Source organism: Echinops telfairi, unplaced genomic scaffold, assembly GCF_000313985.2.
Source record: "Echinops telfairi isolate 266 unplaced genomic scaffold, ASM31398v2 ScPeMD7_7469;HRSCAF=8507_1, whole genome shotgun sequence".
In the NCBI taxonomy this organism is placed as follows: Eukaryota; Metazoa; Chordata; class Mammalia; order Afrosoricida; family Tenrecidae; genus Echinops; species Echinops telfairi.
The window spans coordinates 36,174,755-36,181,182 of record NW_022111373.1 but is presented as its reverse complement, the minus strand read 5'-3'; the positions used below and the strand labels follow the sequence as shown (position 1 = coordinate 36,181,182).

The window sequence follows — 6,428 nt, the reverse complement described above, 5'->3', positions numbered from 1 at the left end:
GGATAGAGGTAACTGCATGGTAGGAGATAAAGCTGGACAGTTAAATTACTTATAGATTTGTCATGGGCCCTGAAGCCAATGTTAAGAAATTAAATGTACCCTCTGAGCTAAAGCATTTAAATGTAGGAACAGTAAAATGAAAATGATGTGTAGGTGGCTTAATCTGTTGACAATGTGCATACAGAGCCTTACAGAAGTAAGTAACGAAAATAGAAATTTATAAATTTAAAGCTGCTTTCATGTACTCCATCCTAATGACCCTTCATAAGAGCTTGATGATGTTAGAATAATTTTCTAAATGATTTACAAGATCTTAAATGATCTAAAAATGGGGTTTGGCTTCAAATTTCATGATATAATTATTAAGGCAAGCCATGAAACTTAGAGATGTGATTCTTTCCAGTCCTCTTTCTTGTCTTTCACATAACTTCCTTTCTGGCATTTATCACAATCTGTGGGAGACCTGGTACATTTTTTCCCTTGCTTATTGTCCGTATCTCCCAGTTGATTTTTGGATACACCCTGTCCTATGGTTCCCTGTGGTATTCTCAGAACCTCTTATAGTGCTTGGTACGTAATTGGTGCTCAACTGCTACTTGTTGAATGAATACCCATTAAAGTAAGAAAGCAAAGATTGAGCATGATATAGAACAGAATTAATCTTAACCTTTATGCACTTTATAGTGATAGGGACAGGTGTCCCTTGTTCTGTTTTTTAGTCCCAAATCGTGATTTGCCATAGACTCACCTAGAGATTTTTTTCTTCTTCAAAGCAATGCAAGTGAAATGACATCATAAGGTTTATAATATAAGAGGGCAGTCCTAGCCCCAATCACAGCTACTCTCCAGTCCCCATCCCCAATCCATAGTTAAATTGTGTTCTCAATGCTTGTATTTATCATTCTTACCATGAAACATGTTTGTATTTTCTTGTTTTAAACATTAGGAATAACCTATTGACTTCCTTTTGGGAAAGAAGCAGATGTAGCACTCTCATATTGCTTCCCCTCAGAGTTATCTCACCCCAACACCTATAACAAGGAGTCCTGGTTATGTAGTGGTTAAGTATCCCTCTGCTAACAGAATAGTGGGTGGTTTGAATTCATCAGATGCTTCATGAAGAAAATATGTTAATCTGCTTCAATAAAGACTAGAGGCTTAGAAAGCCTACAGGACACTTCTACTCTGTCTTATAGGGGTGCTATGGGTCAGAATGAGCTAGATGGTACAAACAAGAACTCTTACAATGTAGGCAATATAATTTCTGGTTAAATCAATATTCAGTGCTTAAATTAGGAAGATTATGAAATTATTTTTTTAAAGACAGAGTGTCACAGTATATTATAATTATAGTCTTAATGTAAATTTTCTTTTAAAAATCTATTGTTTTTAATTCTTGTTGCTTGGCATTGTCTTTTATGCCTACCCCTAAGTTATCTGTAAGGATCCCTGGTAACACTAGGTTAGACACTGGATCGTTAACTGCAAGGTGGTTAACCCATTCCATGGATTCAAACCACTAGCTGCTCCTAGGGAGAAAGACGAGGCTATTGGTTTTCATAGACTCAATGGCAGTAGGATTGTTTTGACTTAAGTCACCTTCAAATTCTAAATTCTGTAAAAATTCTAATACAGCTTTCTATATAATCAAATACATGAGATACATGTATTGGTCCTACTGCTTTATTCTTAGAGACATCTAGTCTGTAGATTTTTGTTCTCTTGCCTCCGTCTATAATGACTGCTTGTCAGGCCTGCCATACACAACTGGACAAATAGGATAAATGGATAAAAGGCTGAAGTTGTCAAAGATTTTGTCTTGCTTGGATACACAATGCATGCTCATGGAGGCAGCAGTCAAAAGATCAAATGACAGTGCATGCAGTAAATCTGCTGCACAAGACCTCTTAGAGTGCCAAAGAGCAAGGCTGTTACTTTGAGGGCCAAGGTGCGCCTGACCCAAGCCATGGCGTTCTCCATTGCCTCATATGCATGTGAAAGTTGAACACCAAATAAGGAAGATCAAAGAATCGATGCATTTGAATTCGTGCTGGAGAAGCATATTGAAAGTACTGTGACTGCTAAGAAGACACACTGACCTGTGCTGGAAGAAGTGAGGGAAGAGTGCTCCTTAAAGGAAAGAAAGGCAAGACTTTGTTTTACATACGTTGGGCATGTTGTTGGGAGAGATCAGCTCCCGGAGATGGGTGGACGTTATGCTTGGTAAAGCAGAGGGGCAGCTCCAAGAGCAAGGTCTTGGAGGAGATGGATTGGCAGTGGATGCAACAATGGGCTCAAGCTTAGGAACACTTGTGAGGATGGTAGAGGACCAGGCAGTGTTTCCTTCTGCTGGGCACAGGATTGCTATGGGTCAGAACCCACTCCATGGCACCTAACAACAACATACAGTGCAGTACAGTTCTTGTCTAGACATTTTGTTCATCTTCATCCAGAGTAGCCAGTGTTGAGCTGATGTCTTAATCCCTTTTCATTTTAGTCCCTTTATGGACGATCTTTGGTGAACTGTCTTTGTGTCCTCCGGAGAAAAGCTTCTCTAAGAAGAATACTTTTTGACATCTTATAAAAGGGCAAGTACAAAATATTGCTGCAAAATATCAAAAAGCCTTAGGAAAGAAATATAACAAAATGTGAAGAGAGAGAGAAGAGGGGGCAGGAAGAGAGTGCGTCAGAGAGTGAAGGGATCGAGAGCACAACTAAAACCGAAATATACAGACAAGTGTTGGGGACCATTTAATACCCAAATGGCTTTGCTTTGGAGTCACTCACGAACCTGATGAGGAAGATGAACGACAGCTGAATCTCTCATATCTGTAGATTTTATCTGTATCCCAGACGAGCTCCCAAATGTGAAGTATGGTGCTCAGGCTGTGCCCCATGGGGAACGAGCAAGCTCCAACCCCGAGGGTTTGTTCGGGTTCAGATATAAGCTGCACTCACATACACACACAGTAACAAAGAGTTAAGCCATAGTATTATTAAAGCATAGAATCACTTCAAAAGAAATGGAAGGGGTCCCTCATATGAATGATACCTTAGGCATAAATAAAATACATTTTGCTCCAGGAATGATGAGGGTTGAGAAGAGACATTGTCTAGGGGAACACTTCTGGTGTTCTGCCCCTCTGCAGTGAGTCAAGCAATTTTCTAATCAGTCTTTGGCTGTCTTACATCATCTGTTTCAGTTTCATCCGGGCTGTGGCTGTGAGTCAGCGTGTCTCAGAATTATCTTCTGGTACAGTCTGGTGTCAGGATATTCACCAGGGCCTTATTTCAAGGGTAAAGGGTTTACCAGGCCAGTTCTCACCAGATCCTTTGTTCATTCCTCTAGCAGCTAGGCCAGAAGCCCCTAGTCTGTCCCTAACACTGCTTATTATTTTTTAAGTCATCCTGATGAGACATAGGGCCATTATGAGTGCAAAGTGACTTGGTGACACCCTAACAACAACAACAAGAAGAAGAAATGAGACAGAAACGAGGGCATTATTGAGAGAACTTGTTTGCAGACATCCACGATTGCAGAGACATGCTGGAGCACATTTTGTTTGGCATAAACACGTGTATATTTGAACTAGACCCCTAGGAGCAATACTAAGCCACATATTTTTGTGGTTAAAAACCTAGATGTGCAGCGAAACATCAAAAATTAGAACAGAATGATAAATTTACTGCAAGTGTGGAAACAATTCAAACAGGGCAGTGTCATCTCTAAGGTATAAGGAAGTTGCTCTGAAGAAAGAGAGTGCAAATAGCTTATAAGAGCAGCATGTAGACAAGACAGTCTCTGGAAGGTCATTGCAAATTTCGTTCACATTGGTTTCTCAGAGCAGGTGCAGGGCTCCAGGGTAAAACAGTGAAAACAGGGTTATGAAGGACATTCTATAAGATGCTAAAACACAGCTTGCAGTCAGACCATGGTGTTCCTGCTTCTTGACACTTGCTATGTGCATAGATAATTCTTCAAAAGAGCTCATTACCCGAGGTGAAATGATCTCTATTAGGCTTTTATGATTTGAAGTTGATTTTAAGGAATCCTTAAAGACTCGAGGCTCAATTTCCCAAGGGCAAATGATTAGAGGGGGTCACATCAACTCCTTTGACTCAGAAATATGGATTCTAGGATAATTAAAATGGTTTCCCTGAAAATAGTTTTATTCTTTTTTTTCACTTTATTTATGGTAGTTTTACAGGAAAATTTAAGTTGTACTTTGGAATTTAAATGTTGCACTTTATTTTAGATCCAAGGGTCATTGTTGAAAAGCTCAATGCTATTCTCTATTCTTCCCATCTTTTGTTGTTTTAATAAGAAAGGGACAAAAAAATTCAGTGAAAAAATTATGTTATCTTTTTAAAAATCATTTTATTGGGGGCTTGTATAACTCTTATCACAATCCATACATCCATCCACTGTGTCAAGCACATTTGTACATTTGTTGCCATCATTATTCTCAAAACATTTTCTTTCTACTTGAGCCCTTGGTATCAGCCCTCCCTCATGAATCCTTGGTAATTTATAAATTATTATTATTTTGTCATGTCTTACACTGTCCGATGTCTCCCTTCACTCATTTTTCTGTTGTCTGTCCCCTAGGGAGGGGGTTATATGTAGATCCTTGTAATCGGTTCCCCCTTTCCACCTTGCCTGGAACAGATAGGAACTGGAAACACAGGGAATCCAGGACAGATGAAACCCTCAGGACCATTATGTTATGTGTTAATTCCATTTTCCATTAACTTCTTTTTTTATACTTCAAAAATACTATTTTATTTTTACTCATGTATGAAAAAGGCTGTATTATCATGTTTACATACATACCAATATTTGAAGCAGTTTGATAATGAATCACATCTTAATGTCATAAAGAACACACCAACATTATAACACTGATTGGTTATGTATAGATAGCAGAGTGGGTGGGGGGAATCAGTTGCTATAATTTGAATTTTAGGGATGGAACAGCACCCTCTGAGAGGAACCACAACAATTGGCAAGTCATCTATACTATAGAACAATGTGTACATAGGAAAAGTTAGTGATTGTACTGACTTTATTACTTTTGCTAAGTCATTGTATTCTCCTCACATTCAGTGCCAGGAAATAACACATCATAGGGAGAAAACCGGGCTCTCCTCATTATTCACAATCAGCAGGGTCTGCTTCTTACTGCAGGCTGGGCATCTTTTACAAAAGGGGGCACTTGGTTCACATGGGTCACTGTATCATCCACTGAAGAGAATCTCATCTACATTTGGTGACAGAACTTAACTCCATGGGAGCCATGGCAGACTGAACCATTTCTGTGGTATTCCAAGATCACACAAAATAACAAAACACCCCAAACAAGAAAATATAACAATCAATCTGTCCAGAAATTACATTTATAGGCTCTTTCTTTTAGTCAAAGGTAGGAAAGAGGGCCCTGTCTTGGGTAAAGAGATACAAGTATCCGTGGGGTCTAGAGACTGCTGAGTTGGTACTGTCTGTACAATGATGACAAGGCAGACATCCAGACCGCTGCCCGCTTAAGAAACTTCCACAACTTGTCTCAATTCTTCAAATAACGGGGCAAGTTCTGTTTCTAGGCTGACAATTAGTCCTGTATTGGCATTGCTGCTGGCTAGGAAACTCACCACCAAAGCAAACGGTTCAATTGAACCACCTGGTAGGTGTTATCGGAACAGATGATACTTTTGTTTTTTGAGAGACCGAGGTTGCTGCCTTGGTCAGTTGCGAGAGCGAAGGTAGACAAGAAGCCGGGTCTCAACGCGTGCTCTGGAGCACTGTCATTGGCCACTTTAATAACAGGTACCCCACCCCTATCGAATACCACGATAGCTTGGAGTCCCTCAACACGGCAATGTTTTATACAGGAATCTCTTCAGGTCATCCGCCATGAGGAACCCTTTCTCACGCAGATGGAGCTGCACTCCTGGGTTTTCACTCCCGGGGATACGCGGTCCACTGGGCTCTGTGTCACTTTACGGGCAGCCTCAGACACAGACGCCTCTGCAAACAGTCAGCATGTGACTCGTAGCCTCGTGGGCTCCTCAGGAAGCAAATCTCCATGAACTTCTTTATGTCTTCTTGTATCTGAAATACTTTGAAAATTCACACTTGCTGTTCTGAAGCTTCATGATCACATGCCTTTATGTAAGTCTTTTTCATTATTTTGCAAGGCACTTTTGCAATCTGGTCCTCCAGTGTTGGGAAAACATCATGTGTTCATCTGTCTCTCTCTCTCTCTCTCTCTCTCATTGGGAGTCAATGCTAACTCATCAGGAACCCCTGTGGGCTGACAAGCCTGGAACTGTTTATGGGAGTAGAGGGCCCAATTTTTCTCCCATGGAGCTGCTGGTGGTTTCCAACTGCAACCAAATGGATCACAGTGCAACACGTAACCACCACACCA

General features: G+C 40.4%; 1 pseudogene; it reads right to left on the bottom strand.

Moving 5' to 3' along the window:
• Positions 1-5,530: 5,530 nt before the first annotated feature.
• LOC101658993 lies at positions 5,531-5,913 on the bottom strand (annotated as a pseudogene).
• Between the last annotated feature and the right edge of the window lie 515 nt (positions 5,914-6,428).